This window comes from Pogoniulus pusillus, chromosome 35, assembly GCF_015220805.1.
Source record: "Pogoniulus pusillus isolate bPogPus1 chromosome 35, bPogPus1.pri, whole genome shotgun sequence".
Taxonomy (NCBI): Eukaryota; Metazoa; Chordata; class Aves; order Piciformes; family Lybiidae; genus Pogoniulus; species Pogoniulus pusillus.
Window position 1 is genome coordinate 2,168,274 of NC_087298.1, and position 23,445 is coordinate 2,191,718.

At 55.3% G+C, this 23,445-nt stretch overlaps 1 protein-coding gene across 5 annotated transcripts in view; it reads left to right on the top strand.

The window, feature by feature from the left end:
- The first annotated feature begins 1,134 nt into the window (after positions 1-1,134).
- LOC135190299 (discoidin domain-containing receptor 2-like) overlaps positions 1,135-23,445 on the top strand; it is an 87,127-nt gene continuing 64,816 nt past the window's right edge. For 2 of the 5 annotated variants that reach the window (XM_064171511.1, XM_064171513.1), the window contains exons 1-2: positions 1,148-1,223; positions 17,694-17,828. The gene's annotated coding sequence lies outside the window, so the exon portion shown is untranslated. Of the gene's footprint in view, positions 1,224-1,327; positions 1,450-17,693; positions 17,829-23,445 lie in introns of those variants that run through there. The other 3 variants (XM_064171512.1, XM_064171514.1, XM_064171515.1) reach the window with 2 other exon arrangements.

Genomic DNA, 23,445 nt, shown 5'->3' on the forward strand with positions numbered 1-23,445 from the left:
TTGATGAGCTGTGAGGTCTCTTCCAACCTTGGTGATACTGTGAGACTGTGATACTGTGATGTGTCCTAAGGGTCCACCAACAGCCCATGCTGGCTGGTGGCTCAACAGCACCAAGTGCCATCGTGGCCATAAAGTGTGGGCACTTGGTCTGGGAGGGTGCTTGGGGTGGTAGGGAGGGATCCGCTGGCACCACAATGATGATGGGACCCTAGGGAGTATAATGGGGACCTGGGACAGGGGGACAGTGACTGAGGAGCATGAGGTGCACGGTGGTGGCCCAGGAAGGTGGCAGCAGACTGAGGTATGTGGCAGGTGAGCTGCCAAAGTGACGGGGCCGTGAGGTACGCCAGGGGACATGGGGACAGCACAGCGCTGAGGCATGCGGAACAAGCAGACCTGCCTCAGCCCTCGGGCACAGGCGGGCGTGGTGGGGCCCTGCGGCACACTGCGACATGGCTTAACCCCGAGTCATGGGGGGACATAGCCCTAAGGCACACGGGGACGTGGGGGCACAGCCCTGAGGCACACAGGGAACCTGGGGACATGGCGGAGCACTGAGGCTCACGGAGAACACAAGGTCACAACGGGGCACCGAGGCACAAAGGGACACGGAGACACAGCCCCGAGGCACACTGAGGACATGGCACACGGTGGGACACTGAGGCACACAGAGGACACAGGGACGTATCGGGACACGGAGGCACACGGAGGACACAAAGGGCATGATGAGACACACAGAGCACACAGGGACATATTGGGACACTGAGGCACACAGGGACGTGGAGGCACAGCCCTGAGGCACACGGAGAACACAGGGACACGCCGAGGTTCCTGAGGCACATGGGGACACGGCGAGGTTCCTGAGGCACACGGGGACACGGCGAGGTTCCTGAGGCACACGGGGGCACGGCGCTGACCGCAGGCCACCCCGCCCGCGTCCCCGCTCCCCACGGCGGCCCCGACCCGGCGCCGGCCGCAGCCCCGGACGAGCCGCGGCTCGCACCCTCCGCGCCGCGTTGCCATGGCGATGCCGCCCGTCGAGCCTCGCCGCGGCGGGCTCCCCTCGCAGCCCCGGTGCCCCGCCGCCCCGCGGAGCTGAGCTGTCGCTTTAAGAGCGGCGAGGCCGCGGCCGCCCCCGCCTTCGCCCGCCCGGCGGCCGGAAGGGGGCTGTGATTGCGGCGCTGCCGTCCGCCCGCGCCCGCCGCCGCCGCTCGGCTCCTCAGGTAAGCGGCGCGGATCGCTCGGCCCCACCCCGCCCTCCGCCGCCGCCGCTACCGGGGGAGGCGCTGCCCGGGGCAGCGGCCCCGCCCCGCTGGGTGCCCGAGGGCCCGGCCGGCGGCGCCGCGGGGCTGGGCTGGGTTGAGGGCGGCGGGGCCGCCGCTTCTCTGCCCCGCGTTCGGCTGCCGAGGGCGGGCGCAGGTGCGGGAGAAGCTCCGGGCTGCCCTTTCGGTAAACTCGACGGGGCTAACTGCTTGCAGGGGATGTCGGAGCCCGAGCGAGGAGGGCTCAGCGGGGTCGCTGGGGCCCAGGCGCTCGGCCAGTGCCTGCGGCCCGCGGCAGCCCGCGGTGGGCAGGGGCCGCTCGGCGTGGGTGGGACGCGAGGTGGCTGAGCCCCCCCAGCCCCGGCAGTCGGTGTTGTGCTTGGCCGCGCTTAGCGCCCGCGGCTTTGCTCGTGGTGAGAGCCAGAGCCGTGAGCTCGCCGAGCCGCTGCCCGCCGCAGCGCCGTGCTGCAGGGCAGGAGCATGTGGCGACGGACCGGGGACTGCCGACAGGACCCGGGGGGTTACTCTCTCTTTGTTAGGCCTTTCTGCCTACCCTGGCCAGCAGCAGGCTCCGGCACTGCTCAGGCAATTCCCCGCAGGTGCAAGGTGACACTGGCTTGTCTCTGCCCGGGCACCGACCGGGAGCGGGCTGCCCGGGCACCGACCGGGAGCGGGCTGCCCGGGCACCGACCGGGAGCGGGCTGCCCGGGCACCGACCGGGAGCGGGCTGCCCGGGCACCGACCGGGAGCGGGCTGCCCGGGCACCGACCGGGAGCGGGCTGCCCGGGCACCGACCGGGAGCGGGCTGCCCGGGCACCGACCGGGAGCGGGCTGCCCGGGCACCGACCGGGAGCGGGCTGCCCGGGCACCGACCGGGAGCGGGCTGCCCGGGCACCGACCGGGAGCGGGCTGCCCGGGCACCGGGTACCGACTGGAGCAGGCTGCTAGCGCACCGAGGCTTGTGCTCGGGCTTCTCCCCTCCTGCAGTGCATCAGCTTTCGGGCAGGTTCTTTGTGGTCCTGCTAGCAGGTAGGAGAGCAAGGGGGCAGGAGGGAGTACGCTCTGCTGCTGCGGTGTTAGTTACGCTCAGGTCTTGAAAGGCGTTTTCCCCTCTCAGGCTCAAGGGTTAGGCACGGCTGGGTTTGGATGTGCTTTTTGTGAAAGAGCATTCCGTTTTTCTTGGTGTTTTTTTTTTTTCCCCCTTTGTGGGAAACCTTTGCTTTTAAAGTGATTTTGTCCTTTTCTGGTTGAGGATTAGTACTTCAGTTTCTTGTTCGTTGATGTTTTCCCCTCCCTGCTTTCTGTTGCTTGGGCTGGTCTGGCTTCTAAGCGTTTAAAGCAGTGCTGGTGGCAACTGGGAAGAGACAAAATAGGAGCGTCTGAGACTGTTTCATGTCAGCTTCTCTAATGGAATCTTGTAAGCCAAATGGGAAGAGGGAAGAAAAAATGATGCAGTGAGGCTTGGGGTGCTGTGCTTTGGTGGAAGAAGGGGGGGAAAAAGGTTCTTGGGGAGTGACTGGGAGTTTGTTTCACTGATTTCTCTTCTTCTGAGGTTGAAAGATAAACCAGCAGCTTTGCAACGCTTCTGTTAGAAGTGCTGGGCTCTTCTTTTCCTTTGCAACTGCCTCCGCTCAAAAGGGAAAATAAAAGAGCTCTTCTCGCAACCCGTAGGAGCAGTCGTGCAGTGGTGGAGCCAGAAGGAGGAGTGTGTGTGGGCAGAGGCCTCGCTGCTGCTCCATCAGCCTTTCCTGCCTTCTCTCTGTGGACTCCAGCAGCCGATAGGCTCCGCTCTGCCTTGAGCTGGGCTGCCTGCTTGCATGTGGGCTGTGGAAACCAGGAGAAGCTCCCCGTGGGTTAGCTGCTGTGCTGCTCCTGGTGCTCAGCCCAGCGGCTCTGGGCCCTGCTGGGTGAGTGAGGAAAGTAATTATGTTTTAAGAAGGCTTTAATCTCTTCCCCAGGGGGGTGTGTGTGTGTCCTGGGCAGATGTCAGGGGGTGTGAGCTTGACTTTTTTTGCTGCTGTTAAGTGATTTGTGGCCTTCTGGTGGTGGTAGGTTGCAATTTGGGAATTGCAGCACCTTAACCTTCCAGCAGTGGCTCATTGCAAGCCCCTGAGGCTGTCTCTCCTTTTCCTCCTCTGGGAGTTGGCTGGGTGACCTCCCTTTCCACCTCCAGCTTTTTTCATCTTAGGAAGTCCAGGAAGACTTTTAGTTGCTGCATCTTGCCTGAGTTTGGTTCTTGTACACAGTAACAAGCTTGGCCATGGAGAGCACAGATCTGTGGTGAGCAATGGAGAGCCAAGGAAAACTAGAACTGGGTGTAATTGAGAACTGCCAACTGCGAGCAAAGGATGATGCTCAAAGCGTGTGGCTGTCTATCAAGGCTTGAGGTAGCTCCTTGGATGACAGTGAATGGGCATCTGGATCTTCCAGGTCTAAATAGTCATTGAGGAGACAGTGTGAGAAAGTTTCCTGAGTGTCTCAACTCTGGGGAGTTAGCTGGAGTCCGAGGGTGAAATGGCAGTGGGGCTCTCGGTGGCTTTACTTCGGGGGTGCTACTTGCTGCTGCAGTTCTGTACCATCTGATGTGGTTGCTCCTCTGAAGATGACAGAATAGTTTGGTTTGGAAGGGATCTTGGAGTTCCAGCTCCCTGGCATGGGCAGGCATACCTCTCAGTAGCCCAGGTTGCTCAAGGACCCTTCCAGACTGGCTTTGAACAGCTCCAGGGAGAGGACAGCCACAACCTTCCTGGGCAGCCTGTTCCAGTGTCTCATCAGCCTTACTGGAAAGATTTTTTTCCTGATATCTAGCCTGAGTCTCTCCTGTTCAAGCTTCAATCCATTTCCCCTCATCCTGTCACTCTAAGCCCTTGTCAGAAGTCCCTCCCCAGCTCTCCTCTAGCCCCCTTCAGGTACTGGAAGGTTGCTCTAAGGTCTGCTCATAGTCTTCTCCAGGCTGAGCAACCCCAGCTTTCCCATCCTGTCCCTGTAAAGCAGGTGCTGCAGCCCTCTAATCATCTTGGTGTCTGGACCCACTGGAACTGTTCCATGTCCTCCTTGTCCTGGGATCATGCAGACCTAGAGTGGCTTCAGAACAGCTGATGTGTTCAAGAAGTGGTGTCCTGGAGTACTCTGCTTGTTCCAGTTCCCTGCCCTTTCTTCCCTTGGTCTTTTCCTGGGGAGTACAACCGATTCCTGCTTTCCTGCAGTGAGGGTCTGCACCCTTGAGAAGACTTTTGGGTAACAGAGTAGTAACCTGGAGCCCCTGCTGAGTGGGAGAGCTGTGTGGAGGCCAGCATGCCCACCTAGATGATGTCTTTGGAAGAAGTGGCAAGCCAGACACACTGGCATGCTCTGTCCTGAGATGAGACAGCCCAGGGAGCACAGGAGAGGTTGGGGCATCCAGGAAGAGAGGTTGAGAGCACCTCTGCTGTGAAGACAGGCTGAAAGAATTTGGGCTGGAGAAGAGAAGGCTCCAGGGAGACTTTACAGCAGTATTTTAGTATATGACAGGGGCCTACAGGAAGGCTGGGGAGGGACTGTAGCAATAAGACCAGGGGCAGTGGTTTGAAACAGAGCAGGCTGGATTTAGGCTGAGCATCAGGAGGAAGCTCTGCACAGTGAGGGTGGTGAGACACTGGAACAGGTTGCCCAGAGTTATGGTGGAGGCCCCATCTCTGGAGACATTTAAGGTGAGACCTGTTACAACTCTGGGCAGCCTGATGTAGTCGGAGGTGTTCTGCTGCCTTGCAGGGTGGTTGGACAAGATGAGCTTTGAGAGTCCCTTCTAACCCCGTGCAGTCTGTGAATGCAGCAGAGAAGGCAGGTCGAGCAGGGAGCAAAGAGCCCCCACAGTGCCAGAATAGCAGCTTCTGCTCAGCAGGCCCTGGCTGGATCGATTTTAGGCAGTTTCTTAGTGAGCCCATGGGTGACACTTGCTGTCCTCCCCAGATGTCCTGCCACCCCCTTGGGCCCTTTGATTCCGCTGGCGTTTGCCAGACGTTGCCTGAGCTGCCCTTAAACTGCAGCTGTTTTTGCAGGTTCCCAGTTACTGCATAGTTGTTCTTACTCTGTTTATTTTAGTGGTTATAAACTGATTTTTAAAAGAGAGTTGGAACTTGAGCTGGAAAGTCTCTTTTTCTCCTTTTCTTCTCCCCCTTCATGATTTGGTTGAGAAGCTGCACCATAGGAGGGAGCAGCTGAGCCCTTAGACTTTGTCCCCCTTCTTTATGCTTTGAGTTTTGTGTGCTGTGGTTTCCCAGGGATTCAGGGGTGACTGTTCTGTGCCTTGGTTGTTTTTTAGGAGTGGACATAGTTTGGAGGGGGTCTCTACTCTTAATCCTAGTAAAATCAGGAACCTGATTTAGGAGTAAAAGCTTGAAACAGACTTTTTGTTCTCGTAACCTTTTGTTCAGCATGAATGTTTGCAGCCAGCCAGAGCTGTGTGTTTCAGTTCCTTGAAAGACAGGCAGCAAAAAAGGCTCTTTTTAAGGGCAGTGTTTTAAACATCTCTGTGGTTCAGAGTCAGGTTTGGAGCTAGAAGGTACTGACCAATGATTGGCATTGGAATGGGCTGCTCAGGGAGGTGGTGGAGTTGCCATCCCTGGAGGTGTTGAAGCCAAGCCTGGCTGGGGCACTTAGTGCCATGGTCTGGTTGGTTGGGCAGGGCTGGGTGCTAGGTTGGGCTGGCTGAGCTTGGAGCTCTCTTCCAACCTGCTTGATTCTGTGATTCTATGACCAGGGGGTTGGGCTCTATGATCTTTGGAGGTCACTTCCAACCCCTAACATCCTGTGACCAGACCAGATTCACTGTAAGTCTGTGATCCTACATTGTACAGGGCAAAGTCTCTCACAAGGATTCTCATCGTGGGTTCAAGAAGTGTGGGTTGAGGTGTGGGTGATCTAAAATAGCTTTAGCAAAGATAAAAGTTGAGGGAGAACTCTGCATGGTTAACTTCTTCTGCTTTTGTGTGTTGCCTTTCCTCTCTGGTCTGTGCTTCCTTCTCTCTGTTTCATAATGCTTACTTTTGCAAGTTGAACTGAAATTAGGTGCTGGAAGTGGTGAATAATCATTTCACTTGGAATAATCCATGGCTGGGAAGAGCCAAGGGTTCAGTCCTGCTGATCTCTTTTTGTTAGAGACAGGCTGGCTGTTTTTCCTCCCCCCTGTGTTCTGTGCTGAACGTTAAGCAGTGATTTCTATGCAAGAATGCTGAGGAAAGTCTTTCAAAGTGCTTGAATGGTCAACTAGGGGCAGCTGAGGAAAGGGTTGCCAGGGAGATGCTGTTGAGAGCAGTTAATGCAGGGTGCAGCAGCTTGTGTGGAAGCAAGTGAAGAAAGGCTGGGTTGTGGTAAGCTCATCCCTGCCTCCCCTTTGGGGTGCAAGAGTGCTGATCCTTCTGGAAGCTCAGGGGGTGCAGAGCTGGTGGGCACAAGAGTCTTGCTGCTTGTTCTACTCCCCACACTGGTTGGTCTCTTCTGCCACGCAACAGAACAAGGGTACACAGTCTCAAGTTGTTGGCAGAGAGAGTGATTGGCATTGGAATGGGCTGCCCAGGGAGGTGATGGAGTCTCTGTGCCTGGAGATGTTGAAGCCAAGCCTGGCTGGGGCACTTAGTGCCATGGTCTGGTTGGTTGGGCAGGGCTGGGTGCTAGGTTGGGCTGGAGGAGCTTGGAGCTCTCTTCCAACCTGTTTGATTCTGTGATTCTGAAGGAACACAGATTGCACTGGGTTGGAAGGGATCCTCAAAGGTCATCTTGTCCAGCCTCCCTGCAGGCAGCAGGGGCACCTCCAGCTAGATTAGGCTGCTCAGGGCTTTAACAGGTCTGACCTTGAATCTCTCCAGGGATGAGACCACCTCCACCTTCCTGGGCAATCTCTTCCAGGATTTCAGCACCCTCACTGTGCAGAACTTCCTCCTGATGTCCATCCTAACTCTGCCCTGCTCCAGTTTCAAACCATTGCCTTTGTCCTGTCCCCACAGGCCCTTCTGAACAGCCCCTCCCCAGCCTGCCTGCAGGTCACTTTCACATACTGAAATGCAGCTCTAAGGTCTCCCTGGAGCCTTCTCTTCTCCATCCTGAATAGCCTCAGCTCTCAGCCTGTCCCCGTGGGTGAGGTGCTGCAGCTGAGCCAAGCTGTGAGGGTAAGCTGGAAATCAAACCCTGTCCTTGATGCCAGTGCTTGTGCCCCCTCAGGGCTGTCACTGGGAAGGAAAAGATGTTGCCCTGTGTGGGTGTAGCACGGAGAGAAGCGCAGGGCTTTGGGATACTCCTGCAGCATCACCAGCAACATGGGTAAAAGCTTCTGTGCTGTCCCTTTAAGCCATCTCCGGGTAACGCTGCCTTTCCAAGGAGCTTCTTTGTTCCCTTATTCCTTTCCAGAGCTCCTGCTGTGCTGCTTATATCTCTCTGTGGGTGTGTGTTTAGGCTCCCAGTGATAATGGTGGGGAAATGCTGGGACGCACATCCAGAAACAAAGGGAATGTCTTGTGCATTCAGGTCAGGGCTGCTGCATGTGTCCCACATTGTCCCTCTGGATGCTGCTCGACTTGCACTCTTCCAGCCCCTGCTTAAAGTGAGCTTGTGTGAAACGTGAGTGCTTTCAGGCCCTTCAGAGTGCAATTGTGACGCTCCCCTTTGGTGCTGGCAAACTGTCCTGCTGTCTGGAGTTGCGTGGGTGGAGAAGTGGTTTCTTGGTTGTTTGACCCCAATGGGGAGAAGAGCAGCTGGGGTTTAACGAACTGCCTCAAATTATATAGGCCCCCAAATTCTCCTGAGACCTCTTTCCTTTCCTAGAAGCTTCCTTTAACAAGCTGATTTCTCAGGCTGATTGCTTGCAGATGAGATCATGCAGTGTGTTTTGCAGGAAAAGAATCTGAGCTTAGGCTGGTGAGCCAGAAAGTTTGAACACAGGAGTCACATGCCCAGCATCCTCATGGCACAGCAGAGCCCCAGCCACTGCGAAAGCATCCGGCTCCAGGGCGCCTGCTGCGCTCCAGCAGGAGCATTCCGACTCCAAAGGATACCAAGGGATGCTCTCAAGTGCCTGGTGCTTGGACAGCAACAGGAGACAGCAAGGAAGTTTTTCATCTCTGCCTAGCTCTGTTTCTCTCTTCAGTATGTGTGGTGTTGGGATAAGCCCAAGCGAGCGAAGGCTCTCATCTGCCTCACTTCCACAGACGTTTTTCTGCTGGCTTCAGCAGAGGAATTTATGTAGAACTGATGATGCTCTTGGGGGGGGTGTGTGTGTTAGTGCAGGAGAGCGTTCTGAGCGGGGAGCACTTGATGCTAATGTCCTGCTGCAGAGGATCCTGCCAGGCCCTGGTCCCTCTGGGGCGGGGTCGCTGCCAGTCCCTGGTCCCTCTGGGGCGGGGTCGCTGCCAGTCCCTGGTCCCTCTGGGGTGGGGGTCGCTGCCAGTCCCTGGTCCCTCTGGGGCGGGGTCGCTGCCAGTCCCTGGTCCCTCTGGGGGGAGGGTCGCTGCCAGTCCCTGGTCCCTCTGCGGGGAGGGTCGCTGCCAGTCCCTGGTCCCTCTGGGGGGAGGGTCACTGCCAGTCCCTGGTCCCTCTGCGGGGGAGGGTCGCTGCCAGTCCCTGGTCCCTCTGGGGTGGGGGTCGCTGCCAGTCCCTGGTCCCTCTGCGGGGGAGGGTCGCTGCCAGTCCCTGGTCCCTCTGCGGGGGAGGGTCGCTGCCAGTCCCTGGTCCCTGTGGGGTGGGTTCGCTGCCAGTCCCTGGTCCCTCTGGGGTGGGGACGCTGCCAGTCCCTGGTCCCTCTGGGGTGGGGTCGCTGCCAGTCCCTGGTCCCTCTGGGGTGGGGACGCTGCCAGTCCCTGGTCCCTCTGGGGTGGGGTCGCTGCCAGTCCCTGGTCCCTCTGGGGTGGGGACGCTGCCAGTCCCTGGTCCCTGTGTGGGAGGGTCGCTGCCAGTCCCTGGTCCCTGTGTGGGAGGGTCGCTGCCGGTCCCTGGTCCCTCTGGCGGGGGACAGTGCTTTCCACTTCTCTTGATGGCAGCTGGGTTAAGGTGTCCTTCACAGAAAGGCCTCTCCTTCCAAAGTAATCACAGCCTTCAGTTAAGAATGTGAAAAATGAAGCAGTGCTGCTTTAAGGTGATGTTATGTGCCCAGCACAGGGGAGCAAGCTAAAAAGTTTGGTTGCCAATAGCTTTACAGGACAGCCCGTTCCTACAGGCAAGGTGAAAGGCACCTTCTTGATGCCAGGGCCTCTCTCTGCCTGAAATGAATTCTTCTGAATCCAGAAGGCTTTAGAGAGGCAAAACCAGAGGTGTGTGTTGGGGGAGAATTTTTGCTAGTGTGGAAATAGGAGCCAAGAAGCCACTGGTTCCTGACTGCTCTGCTGAATGAAACTTGGAGTCAGACTGGGCAGGGAATGCTTCAGTCCCTAAACTGAGAGTCCACCAATGTTCTGTGCAACTTGGAGGCAGGAGTAGGTAAAGCAAGGTGAGCTAGAACATCCTGCTGCTGTACATCATACAGTCATAGAATGATAGAAGGGCTTAGGTTGGAAGGGACTTCAGAGAACATCACTAGTGGCCAGTCACTAGTGGTGTCCCTCAGGGATCAGTGCTGGGCCCCATCCTCTTTAACATCTTCATAGATGACCTGAACGAGGGCATGGAGTCAGTCATCAGCAAGTTTGCAGATGACACCAAGCTGGGGGCAGATGTGGCTGGGTTGGAGGGCAGAAGGGCTCTGCAGCAGGACCTTGACCACCTGCACAGATGGGCAGAGTCCAAGGGGATGGTGTTCAATAGCTCCAAGTGCAGGGTGCTGCAATTTGGCCACAACAACCCCATGCAGAGATACAGGCTGGGGTCAGAGTGGCTGAGAGCAGCCAGACAGAGAGGGATCTGGGGGTGCTGATTGATACCTGCCTGAACATGAGCCAGCAGTGTGCCCAGGTGGCCAAGAGAGCCAGTGGCATCCTGGCCTGCATCAGGAATGGTGTGGCCAGCAGGAGCAGGGAGGTCATTCTGCCCCTGTCCTCTGCACTGGTTAGACCACACCTTGAGTGCTGTGTTCAGTTCTGGGCCCCCCAGTTTAGGAGGGACATTGAGATGCTTGAGCGTGTCCAGAGAAGGGCAACGAGGCTGGGGAGAGGCCTTGAGCACAGCCCTACGAGGAGAGGCTGAGGGAGCTGGGATTGGTTAGCCTGGAGAAGAGGAGGCTCAGGGCAGACCTTATTGCTGTCTACAACTACCTGAGGGGAGGTTGTGGCCAGGAGGAGGTTGCTCTCTTCTCTCAGGTGGCCAGCACCAGAACGAGAGGACACAGCCTCAGGCTGTGCCAGGGGAGATTTAGGCTGGAGGTGAGGAGAAAGTTCTTCCCTGAGAGAGTCATTGGACACTGGAATGGGCTGCCCGGGGAGGTGGTGGAGTCGCCGTCCCTGGAGCTGTTCAAGGCAGGACTGGACGTGGCACTTGGTGCCATGGTCTGGCCTTGAGCTCTGTGCTAAAGGGTTGGACTTGATGCTCTGTGAGGTCTCTTCCAACCCTGATGATACTGTGATACTGTGTGATACTGCAACCCCATGCCATGGGTGGTGATGCCTCTCAACTAGACTTGGTTGCCCAGGGCCTCATCCAACCTGGCCTTGAACACCTCTGGGTAACCTGCTTCAGAGTCTCACCACCCTCAGACTGAAGAACCTCTTCCTAGGATCCTGTCTAACCCTTCTCTCCTTTGGCTTCAAACCATTTGCTCTTGTCACAGTATCACAGTTGTGCTTCTACACACCCTCAGGGAAAGTCCTTCTGCAGCCTTCCTGCAGGATCCCTTCAGGCATCTTTGGGGTCCCCCCCGAGTCATCTCCAGGCTGCACACCCCCAGCTCCTCAGCCTATCCTCACAGCAGAGCTTCTCCAGCCCTTGGAACCCTCCTCTGGACTCACTCCACAGCAATGTGTCCTCCTTCTGCTGGGGACAGCAGCACTGGAGGCAGGACTGGAGGGTGAGGTCTGAGCAGAGCCAAGGGGCACAATCCCCTCTCTTGCCCTGCTGCCCACACTGCTCTGACTGCATGAGAGCACTGCTGGCTCCCGGGCAGCTGCTCAGCACTCCCACGACTTTCCTTCAGGGTTGCTCTCAGTGCTCTCTGTGCCCAGCCTGGATTTGTGCCTGAGGCTGGCCCAACTCAGCTGCAGGACCCTGTGCTTTGGTATCAAGGTTCTTCTGCCTGTAGGGCATTCTTAGTCTGTCAGTCTGTAGGTGACTCCTCTCAGCTTGCTTTCTCTAACAGTTGAAGATGAGTCTCAGTGGTGAGCACAGTCTCACTGATACATTTTTTCCTGTTGTCATGCTGCCTATCAGCTAAGCCTCTCTGCTCTGTGACAGCTTATCAAAAGCTCTTCCCACTGCAGAACCTCACACAGGTATTTTGCAGAGGTGGAAAGTCAAGAGTGTGAAAGTGGAAGACTCCTCTTGCAGCCTTGTCAGACTTTGTTTGGCATCCTCACGAGTGGCTGATAGAACACAAGTTTAAATGCCTGCTTGCTGTGCTGTTCCCTAAGTAAGGTAGTTGTAAGTGTAAGCTGCTTGGTTGGCCTTGCTCCCTGGTTGATAACCCCAGGATTCTTCTGCTAGAGGAGGTCACTGCTAACTTGTTGCTGTGATGGGATGCAGTGATCCCAGTGGCATCCTGGCTTGTATTAAAAGTGCTGTGGCCAGCAGGTGCAGGGAGGTGATTGTGCCCTTGGACTTGGCATTGTTGAGGCCACACTTTGAGTATTGTGTTCAAGTTCGGGCATCAAAGTGCAAGAGAGATGTGGAAGTGCTGGGGCAGGTCCAGAGGAGGGCAAGGAAGCTGTGGAAGGGCCTAGAGAATAAATCTGATGAGGAGAGACTGAGGGAGCTGAGGATGGGTAGTGTGAAACAGAGGAGGCTGAGGGCAGAGCTCATTGCTGCCTGCAGCTATCTGAAGGGACATTGTGGGGAGGCTGCTGCTGGGCTCTGCTTACAGGTAGCTGCAGACAGAACCAGGGGGAATGGCCTCAAGCTGAGCCTGGGGAGGTTTAGATTGGACATTAGGAAGAAGTTTTTCACAGAGAGAGTGGCCAGGGACTGGAATGAGCTGCCCAGGGAGGTGCTGGAGTCCCCCAGCCTGGCTGTGTTTCAGGGTGGTTTGGATGTGGTGCTTGGGGCTATGGTTTAAGGTGAAACTTGTAGAGCAGGGTTCTGGGTTGGGCTTGGTGCTCCTGGGGGGCTGTGCCAACCTGCATGGTGCTGTGATTCTGAGCTTGTATGTTTTTTGTAGCAGCTCAACCATTTCCTTCTTCGTGCTGCTCCTTGCTCCTGGATGGAATCCTGCCAGGTCTGTCCATGGGCCCTCTGTCCACTGGAGACTGCCTGATGATCGTTACGAGCAGGAGGTGATGATCTGTACCCGGAGGAGCATTGCCTAAACCTTGTTTTGTCCATGAAGCTTCAAGTGTGGAGCTGTTCAGGCACCAGCCCTCTCGGAACTAATGCTTGCAGAATGCATGAGCAAGGAATTCAACTGGGTGGAGTTGTTCCAAAATTTGGATTTGGGGCCTGTCTGCTCCGAAGGCAGCAGCTCTCTGGGTGTTTGCTTGGAAGGGCTCCCAGCGTGGATGATGCTCTCCTGACCTGATTTGACTTTCCTTTCTCGATGCTTGGGTAACTGTGCCCAAATCTGTCTGCAGAGCTCTGCAATGCAGAGCTCCTGGGCCTGATAAACCTGAAACAAGTCAGCTCCTGTCAAGAGATGGTAGTGAGATGATCAGCTCATCTCTGCTGAGATGGGGGGTGTGTGGAAGAGAGGGTGAGAGGATAAGGGGAGGGACAGACAAACCAAGTAAACAGTTGTGTTTCTTCCCCCTGTCCTGTGTCCTGAGTCTGCCAGCTGCAGTTTGGAGGCCAGAAGAAGAGGGTGGGGTATTTTCTTCCAACCAGATGAATTTATACAGTGAAAATGAGCAGCTTAGTTCAGTTTCTCTGGGAATAGCATTTAAGGTGTGAAAGAGTTCCACCCATCAGTAACGAATTGCTGCTGAAGGACAAGCCAGTACAGGACTGAGCCTGCACAGCACACTGCATCTGCAGCTATTTTCCTTTGCATCATGTCTGTGTCGGTGATTTGTGTTGCCTTTTCCCGGGGAACTAGCCAGGTGTGGGGCTTTGTTGTCCATCTGTCTTGCTGCTGTGTTATTTCACTTGGGGGCTCGTTTGTTTCTGCCTGTCAGAAAGGCAAACAAAGATCCTGTAGCAGAAATAGCTGAACACCAGCATTGTCCAAGAGGAAAATGTCAGCCTGTAATCAGTGCTCTTCATTCAGCTGGGGCTGCTTCTGCTGTTCCTGACAAGCTGTCACATCTTCAGGCTGGGGAATGTGATCTTCTGTGTCCGTGCTGGAGCTGAGCTGAGCTGTGAGGGAGCCTGGTGTGAGCCTCCAGTGCCATGGTATTGTTTGGGTTGAGCTGTTGGCTGTGTGTGCTGTGGTTCAGCACAGCAGCAGAGCAAGCCATGCAATGAGCTCTCAGGCTGATTCCCTGCCCACCAGGGTCCCAAGGCTGTACACTCATCTCATGGCCTTTGTTTTGGAGTGCATGTGTCTTGCCTTTGGATTGTGAGGGATGTTGCTCAAATAAGCCAACCTCCCAAAGTGGCCTTCCTCCTCCCATCACTTTCACATGGAATTGCAGAACCTTAAGGATTGGAAGGGGCCTCCAGAGATCATCCAGACCAAGCCCCCTGCCAAGCAGGATCCCCTAGGGTAGTTCACATGGGAATGCATCCAGGTGGGTTTTGAAAGTCTCCAGAGAAGGAGATTGCCAACCCCTCTGGGTAGCCTACTCCAGGGCTCTGTCACTCTCACAGCAAGGAAGTTCAGAGTGGAGGTGAGGAGGAAGTTGAGCAGGAGAGTGGTGAGAGGCTGGAATGGGTTGCCCAGGGAGGTGGTTGAGGCCCCATGGCAGGAGGTGTTTGAGGCCAGGCTGGCTGAGGCTGTGTGCAGCCTGCTCTAGGGTAGGGTGTCCCTGGGCATGGCAGGGGGGTTGGAACTAGATGGTCCTTGTGGTCCTCTTTGTGTTGAGGTGGAACCTCCTGTGTTCCAGTTTGAGGCTGTTGCTCCTTGGTTTATTGCTGTGGCTCACTGGAAGGAGATTACCATCTGGGTAAGGAGCACTCTTTATGTTCTTTCATGATCTGGGACAACCTGGACGGGGCTTTACTCTGAGGAAATGAGCTCTGCTACCCAGTGCCATGTGGAGATCCTCTGGGGCAATCCTGGCAGCACCATGGGAGGAATGATGCTGGTGGTACTTCTTGTGGTGTCCAGGGACCCTCTTTCATTTCAGTGCCTGCTGCTTCCCCATAGCTCTCCGGACAGCTCCTCATGCTGCCTCCTTCCCAAGGGCTCTACCCACCACTGGCTCAGTCTCAGCTACAGCATTTTTTGGCCTCCTCCTGGATCTGGAAGGACACCAACTAGCAGCAGTGCTTTTGAGACCTCCCCAGAGTAAAGACTTATAGTGGGAAATGATTTTTCTAGTTGCTTCTAATGTCTTGAGAGCTGTTGGCTGTCTCACTTTGAATGTGTGTCCTTGGGATTATGGCAGGCATTTCCATCTGAACACAGATCTGAAGCTTAGTGCCAAGAAGAAGTCTCTTATGGTTGGTGTTCATTTGTGCAAGGACAGTCTGATGCAGTGCACTGACTCTGGTGGAGACTTGTGCAATACATCAAGGCCTGGGTACTGCTACTCCTGTTCCCTGCCAGTACAGAATTAGCCCTGTTGGTGCTGACATCTTTGTTAACCAAGCTTTTAAAAGAATCTAGAGGGATCTCTGTAGAGAAACTCAGCTCATAGAAGAGACCTCCAAGATCATCCAGTCCAACCTATCCCCCAGCCCTGCCCAATCAACCAGACCATGGCACTAAGTGCCCCAGCCAGGCTTGGCTTCAGCACTTCCAGGCATGGTGACTCCACCACCTCCCTGAGCAGCCCATTCCAATGCCAATCACTGGTCAGAACCTTCTGGCTCCAAACCTGACTCTGAACCACAGAGATGTTTGAAATATTGCCCTAAAAAAGACAAATGTCTTCCATAAAACTGTTGGCAATAACAGAGGGCTGGAGAACCTCCCCTGTGGGGGACAAGCTGGGAGAGTTGGGGCAGTTCAGCCTGGAGAAGGCCCCAAGGAGACCTCAGAGCAGCCTTCCAGTACCTGAAGGGGCTCCAGGAGAGCTGGGGAGGGACTTTGGACAAGGGCTTGGAGTGCCAGAATGAGGGACAATGGCTTTGAGCTGGAAGAGGGGAGAGTGAGAGTGGAGAGGAGGAAGAAATCGATGGTGAGGGTGGGGAGAGACTGGCACAGGTTGCCCAAGGAGGCTGTGGCTGCCTCCTCCCTGGAGATGTTGAAGCCAGGCTGGATGAGGCCTTGAGCAATCTGGAGTAGAGAAAGGCTCCTGGCAGGGGGTTGGAAGTGGATGATCTTTAAGGTCCCTTCCCACCTAAACCATTTAATGCATCTATAAGTCTGTTCTATAATTATTCTGCCTCTTGTCCTTTGCTGTCACAGCATGATGGAGATACTGACTGGGGAGGACATTGGGGGGTCTTCAGCCTGACCTGCCTGAAGCAGCATGTCTCCAGCATGTGATGGCCTCAGCCATGGCTCTGTCTGGCCAAGTCCTGAGTGTGTGTGGGGATGGAGCAGGGTACCATGCTTGGTTTTGCTTTTGCTTGAGGCTTGTACCTAGGGGAGCACCTCCCATTGTGGGTTTTGCATTCAGGTTTGAATTACCTCAGCCTGCAGGTTTAAAAACATTCAAGTGAATGGTTTGGAAGGGTCCCAGCAGGGCTCATATAACCTATAATGTATCTGAATCCTGCTGCCTTTTCCATGCTGGTATGGGAAACATGAGCAGCCCTGGTGCTGTTCCTACAGGAAAAGGGCAGGCATCCTCTGAGATCCTGTTAGGTTTCCTCCTGTCTGCTGGGGTGTTGCAGGTGAAGCAGTGCTTGCAGGACATGGCCCATTGTTGCATTTAGTATGGTGTTTGTCCTGATGGTGTCAGAAGGTGCAGGATGAGCACTGAGCATCCTTCACCCTGACCATGTGTGTGGCCATCTCTGTGCCCAGCTGTGCCACCCACACGGACACAAGGTGTGGGACTGCCTTTTCTCTGCCCTCCTCATCCCTTCACGAGGCTTTTTCCCAGGGTCTGCTGTAGTTAGCTCAGGAGAAAGGGCAGGTCATGGGGGGAGTGTGTCTGGAGTGCACAGCTGAGGTGTCCATCATGGTTGAGTTGTCATCCCCAGAGGGGTTTCAGAGCTGTGTAGATGTGATGCTCAGGGATGTGGACTGGGCAGTGTTGGGTTAACAGCAGGACTCTGATCTTAAAGGACTTTTCCAACCTAACCCAATCATTAAATTCTGTGGCCCTGAGTATTAATGGGAGCAGAACAGCTCTCTGCAACTGAGAAATAACCTTGCCTTCAGATATGGCCCAGGCTTCTGGAGGCAGTGTGTGTCCAAGAATGGCACACAGTCAGGCCAGAGCAGAGGCCTGCTGCAGCTGGGCTGGGCTGGATTTCTTCAGGCAAAACTACAGATTGCAACACCCTTGTGCTAACTTAGGCCAGGAAGATTGCTTGGAAGGGAAACTGCTGAGGTGCTGCAGAGGTGGAAGCTTCCCTAGCCAAGGCCTCGCTGCTAGACTCAAATCTGGCTGCACCCCCTCGTGTAATGGGGAGATTCAGAAGCAGTGGGCATGCTTCAGTGGTCCTGAAAATGAGAGCTCCTGTGGGCTGGTCATGCTCTTGCTCAGCCCTGCTCTAGGCATTTGTTCCATATTCCTGTTAGAGAGCAAAGCAGCTGCTGGGTTAGATGAGGCTGGTGGTGTGGAGCCAGCGCTGTCTTTGGGTGGGTTATGAATTCTCACTCCTGCCATGGTGCAGAAGGGCCCTTTGGTATCTGCCCATCAAAACAGCACACCCCAGGGCATGCCCCTGCCTCTCCTGCCTTTTGTTTCCATCCCAGAGGCAGTGAAAAGGGCAGGGAGTGTGGGCTTCTGCAGGCTCTGATGGTTTGGAGATGATTGTCCTTGCTGAGGAATCACAGAAATGTGGGAGCACTGCTGTCAGCTGCTCTCTGCTGCTAGTGCTGGGCCAGAGTGCAGAGGTCAGGGCTGGGGTTGGGTAGCCAGAGGGGCCTGGAGCGACAGCTGTACTGTCCCTGACTTCAGAGATGGCAGCCAGAGGCTGACTTTGGCTGACAGCTCTTCTTCCACCACCCCTTCTTCCCTGCAGGGGTCTGTCTGTGTGTGGCAGGCTGAGGAGCTGTGATGGCATCACTGCCACAAGCTGAGCTCTGCCTGTTTGCTTGTGTCTCTTGCTGAAGAAGGCAAATGGCTGGTGCTGGATCTCACCTGCTCTCTGTGTTGTTTCCCCCCACAGCCAGCCCTTGTGATGTGCTTTGGCTTTCTGCTTGCTGTGTCTCTGGAACAGAGCCTCCAGTGAAGGAAGCTGGCTAGCTTTTCCCTGAGCTGGAGTTAGTGCTCAGACACTGGACATCTGCTCCTTGTTTTGGAGGTGAGATATGCCAACAGTTTCACCTGGGAAACCTCAGAGAGCGAGGAGCAGACCTGTCCACAGCTACCTGAAGGGACATTGTGGGGAGGCTGCTGCTGGGCTCTGCTCACAGGGAATTGGAGAACAAGGGGGAATGGCCTCAGGCTGAGCCTGGGGAGGTTTAGATTGGTCATTAGGACAAAGTTTTTCAGGGAGAGAGTGGTCAGGGACTGGAATGAGCTGCCCAGGGAGGTGGTGGAGTCCCCCAGCCTGGCTGTGTTTCAGGGTGGTTTGGGGCTATGGTTTAAGGTGAATCTTGCAGAGCAGGGCTCTAGGTTGGACTTGGTGCTCCTGGGGGGCTGTGCCAGCCTGGGTGGTTCTGTTTCCTGGGAAGTGTGAGTGCAGGGGAGCTGGCAGGGGTTGTCCCCAGCAGGCCTGGGGCCTGTGCAGCTGCTTGTCAGAATTCTCCTTGCGTGTCCTTCCCTGCTCTGAACTGCTCACAGGGGTGGAAGGCCCAAAGAGCTGATCTGCCACAGTGGTGTGGGGAATGAACCCCTGAAGGACGGCGCCCAGGACGGTAGGGACTAGGTAGTGCTTCAGGAGGAAAGGTCGGTTTTGAGAGAGGCCTTGTGCTTGCTGAAGCCATCAGCTGCTTCCAGGGGTTAGATGGCAGAAGCCCAGAGCAGAGGCTCACTGGCTTATGGGAGCTGAGCCCTTCTTAGAGGGACTTCGAGCTCAGCTGCAGCACTTGCTGCTGGAGCACACAAAAAGGGTGCTTGGCTCATCATGCAGATAGGAGCAAGGCAGAGAGGCTGGAGATGTTCAGCTTGGGCTGGTCCTGGTGTCCAGGGATAGGGAGGGATGTCTGTTTGCAGATAATAGCCTTCTCTGCCCCTTTCTCCCAGCTGGGTCAGCAAAGATGGCCAGGGAGAGTGTTTACAAGTGTGTCCTTGCTGAGCACGGCTCTGTGCCAGCAGTTTACTTCTTCTCTGGCTGTTGTCTTCACTGCATTACCACAGCTAAGGCTAAATTGTTCTCACTCCACTTGTTCTGGGCTGTGAGCACTACTTTCCTTCTCTCATCTCTGTTTTTGAAGCAGCCCAAGATGCAGCAGCTGAAGATAGGATGAGAGGCAATGGTTTGGAACTGGAGCAGAGTGGATTTAGGTTGGACATCAGGACCAGGTGAAATGCTGGAACAGGTTGCCCAGAGAGGTGGTTGAGGTCCTGTCCCTGAAGACATTCAAGATGAGGTGTGGCCCTGGGCAGCCTGATCTAGTCAGAGGTGTCCCTGCTGACTGCACAGGGGTTGGACAAGATAGCCTTTGAGGGACCTTCCAACCTGATGCAATCTGTGACCTTGTTGCTTAAAACCAGGACAGATGGGGGAGGATATTTCCTGGTGGTATTTAAACTCTAGGGGAGATTTTGAGGCTGGCAGAGTCAGCATCTCTCCATTGCCACCTCCTCAGCCATTCCATCTCTGGGCGAGGGAGCTGTGGTAACAAAGTGGTGCTGAGGCCTCCTCTGCTTCTGGGTGCCAGTAGGACAGGGCTTCAGCAAGCAGCTGCCAGTGCACCCAGAAACAAGCAGCTTGTTTCAGCTGCAGGACCCTATCTTTTGGGAGCATGAGGATGTTTCTGTCCCATAGCTGGACCAGAGGTCATGCTTATTATGGTGAGTTAGGTAGTGACCGAGGACCAAAAGACATACCTGTGGTGTTTGCCCACTTGAGGACTCCTCTCTCTTCAGAGCAGGAAAGGTGCCCTCAGCATGGGGTGAGAAGTGTGTGGTGGAAGCTGAGTGCTCCCTTTGTGCCCGGTTTGCTCTTAGACCACATGGGGGGAGGGTCTGTCCCTGTTATGCCACCACATGTGCTCTCTTGGCATCTCTGAGCCTCTGTTACCCTGCAGGACAGCTCTGGTCAGCAGCCTGTCAGGGTGTTTTGGCAGTATTTCTTGCAGCCCAAACTTGTGGTCCTGCCGAGCTCTGCCCTGCTTCCCTCTTTACCCAGGTTTGGAGCTGACTGTGGATGCCTCTGCAGTGGAAGGATAATGGTAGCAGCGTTGAGCTGAGCAGGTGTCCCAGCTGGGGTGGAGTGGATCTGCTCTGGTGCTGTGGGAAGGACAGGGAGGGCTGGAGGGTGTAAACAAAGCACTTCTACAGCAGGCTGCTGTCTTGCATCAAAAGTTCCTGGGAGGCTGAAGGCAGGAGCTGGCTTTCACCACCTGTCACTGAGAGGATAAAAAGCTTGAACGGGTCCAGCCTCCCTGGTGAGACTGTGGTGCTCTTTTCTCCCTGCTTAGCCAAAGGCTGCTCTTGGTCCTGTCTGCCATGAGACATGAGGATTGCTGCACCACACCTTGGCCTTGTTGGATGAAGACAGGTAGAGGTCTTGATGTCTGGCCATAGTTTGGCTGGACAGGTGACTGGAAGGGAAGGAGTACAAGGACTCTGGAGCAGAACTGCTGCAGAAGGGCTGCTCTGGTGGTGCTGTTGTGCTGGTTGGTGCTGCAGGAGAAGCCTGGCAGAAGAGCTTTTAGGTGCTGTTCAAGTTGGTGTTTTCCATCTCCTCACTTGGATGTGTTCCCATCTTACTGTTGGGAGCTGGGGCACTTCTCTGGCCTCTCACCACCCTCTGGTGCTTGTCTCTGACATTGATTTCAGTAAAGGGAATTTGTAGCTTTTCCTCTGCAAGAGCCTTGTGCTGGGTACAGAGTGAGGAGTCAATTTGGGTGTTCAAAGCCACCAGTCTGGTTGCCTTCACCTTAGCATCAAGATGCTCATCAGTGCTCATTTGTTTACTTCTCCTTAATCTGAAGCAGCAAATTTCCCAGTTTCAGTGGGAACAAGTCACAGAATGGGAGGGATTGAGGGGACTGAGTCCAGCATCAGTAAGTTTGCAGATGACACCAAGCTAGGAGCAGGTGTTGATCTGTTGGAGGGTAGGAGAGCCCTGCAGAGGGACCTGGCCAGGCTGCATCGGTGGGCAGAGGCCAATGGGATGAGACTGAACAAGGCCAAGGGCAGGGTTCTGCACTTTGGCCACAACAACCCCAAGCAGCACTACAGGCTGGGGCCAGAAGTGGCTGAGAGCAGCCAGGCAGAGAGGGAGCTGGGGGTGCTGGGAGAGAGGAGCTGCAGAGGAGGCAGCAGTGCCCAGGTGGGCAGCAGAGCCAATGGCATCCTGGGCTGGCTCAGGAGCAGTGTGGCCAACAGGACAAGGGAGGTTATTCTGCCCCTATACTCAACACTGCTCAGGCCACACCTTGAGTGCTGTGTCCAGTTCTGGGCCCCTCAATTGCAGAGAGATGTTGAGGTGCTGGAAGGTGTTTGGAGAAGGGCAACAAAGCTGGTGAGGGGCCTGGAATACAAACCCTATGAGGAGAGGCTGAGGGAGCTGGGGGTGTGCAGCCTGCAGCAGAGGAGGCTCAGGGGTGACCTCGTTGCTGTCTACAACTACCTGCAGGGAGGCTGTAGCCAGGTGGGGGGTGGCCTCTTCTCCCAGACAACCAGCAATAGAACAAGGAGACACAGTCTCAAGTTGTGCCAGGGGAGGTCTAGGCTGGATGTTAGGAGGAAGTTGTTGTCAGAGAGAGTGATTGGCATTGGAATGGGCTGCCCAGGGAGGTGGTGGAGGCACCATCCCTGGAGGTGTTGAAGCAAAGCCTGGCTGAGGCACTTAGTGCCATGGTCTGGTTGATTGGCTAGGGCTGGGTGCTAGGTTGGACTGGATGATCTTGGAGGTCTCTTCCAACCTGGCTGATTCTATGATTGGAAGTGACCTCTGAAGATTGAGTCCAATGCTCCTGCCAGAGCAGCATCACCTGGGGCAGGTCACACAAGAACACGTCCAGGCTTGAAAGTCTCCAGAGACAGAAACTTCCCCACCTCTCTGAGCAGCCTGTTCCCAGCATTCTGCCACCCACAAAATTCCTCCTCATGTTTAGATGGAACTTCCTATGTTCAAGTTTATTCCTGTTACCTCTTGTCCTGTCACTGGGGACCACTGAAAGGAGTCTGGCTTCATCTTCCTGCCACCCACCCCTAAGATGAGTTTCAAATCCCTGCCTTGCTGCTCAGCACAAGAGGTTATTTTAAAGTACTGGAGGGAAGAAAAATGCTTTTAAGGCTGATGGAAAAAAAATGCAAGTCATTATTTTCAGTTATCTCTTCTTAGAAAGCTTTTGAAATGCTTCTGGGGCTTGTGATACCATATAGATGCCTGAAAAGCAGCCAGACTGTCCTGCACTGGGATAAACATGCTTTGGTGGCTAAATTTGTGGCTGGAATTTGGTGTCTGCAAGTGAGTCTTCATCTGTTCATTGGGCTGCGTGAGGGGCAACAAGTCAGAGCGTGAGGTCCTGTCTGGGTCGAGCCAGCCCCAGGCACAAATCCAGGCTGGGTGCAGAGGGCATTGAGGGCAGCCCTGAAGAAAAAAGCCTTGGGGGTGTTGGGTGCTGAGCAGCTGCCCAGGAGCCAGCAGTGCCTCCTGCACCCAGCAGGCAGCTGAGTGCTGTCTGAGCTGTGGGCAGCAGGACAAGAGAGGATTGTGCCCCTTGGCTCTGCTCTGCTCAGACTTCACCTCCAATCCTGCCTCCAGCTCTGCTGTCTCCAGCAGGACACAAAGCTGCTGGAATGAGGCCCAGAGGAGGCCACAAAGATGCTCCAGGAGCTAGAGCAGCTCTGCTGTGAGGGCAGGCTGTGGGAGCTGGGGGGGTGCAGCATGGAGAGGAAAGGCTCTGGGAGGACCTTAGAGCTGTCTGCCAATATCTGAAGGGATTCTGCAGGAAGGCTCTAGAAGGACTTTTCCTAAGGGTGTCTAGAGACAGGAGAAGGGAGGATGGTTTGGAGCTGAGGCAGAGCAGGTTTAGAGTGGATCTTAGGCAGAAGCTCTTCAGTATGGGGGTGGGGAGAGTCTGGCATGGGTTTGCCCAGGGAGGTTGTGGATGTCTCCTCCCTGGAGATATTCAAGGCCAGGTTGGATGAGGCCTTCAGCAACCAAGTGCTGTTGAGAGATGCCCATGGCAGGGGGTTGGAGTGATGATGTCTAAGGTCCCTTCCAACCTGAGCTATTCTCTGCCTGCTCTTGTCTGGAGCCAAGCACCATCTGTTGGAGAGGCTGTAACAATGCCAGCCCTGGCCTGACCTGCTCCTGCTGCAGAAAGCTGTTCTGTGCAAAACCAAAACAGGGACTGTTGATGTTATTTCTAGTCCTTTGAGAAGATGACTTAGTGGTCACATGTGCTGCTATGAGGTCATTAGGAAGCCTCTCAAAGGCCTGAGCTGAGAACTGATGATGCTATGACAGAAGTATGCTCCCTCCGCAGTGCGAGATGCAAACCTCTCTGAAGTGCTTTGGTTCCTAATAGCTCGGGGTGGGATCTGTTATTGTGCATATTTGGGCTCGTTCCAGGGGGGGAAAAGGGCCTGTGTTGTGCTCTGCTTTACCCCTGGATTGATTAGTGAGTGTATACCATGGGATCAAGTTACATTTCGGAGGGCATCCTGCAGGGAGCCCTTTGCCGTGCTGGAGGGAAGAGTTGAGCCCAGCTGCAAGATCAGCAGTTTGCTAGCAGTGCTTTCTGCCTCCACAGCAGTCTCCCTCCCCAGGGCAAGGAGCTCCTCAGAGCTGTTTG